We start from the raw sequence: 219 nt of genomic DNA on the forward strand, positions 1-219 counted from the left end.
GCATGGTGCGTGGACCTCCAAAAAGCCATGAGCCTGGCAGATCTCGTCCTTGGTCTGTTGGAGGGACAGGAGCTGGTGCTGGGAGCATGGGGTGGGAGTACGCCAGCCCCTCTCCCCTGGGAGCAGCAGCCACACACCGCTGTGGCCCTTTCTCTTCCTGCGTGAACAAACCTCTTGGCCACCAGCACGTTGTCTCAGACGTGGGGTCACCCTGAGCAG

Source organism: Buceros rhinoceros, unplaced genomic scaffold (genome assembly GCF_000710305.1).
Source record: "Buceros rhinoceros silvestris isolate BGI_N320 unplaced genomic scaffold, ASM71030v1 scaffold36152, whole genome shotgun sequence".
NCBI lineage: Eukaryota > Metazoa > Chordata > Aves > Bucerotiformes > Bucerotidae > Buceros > Buceros rhinoceros.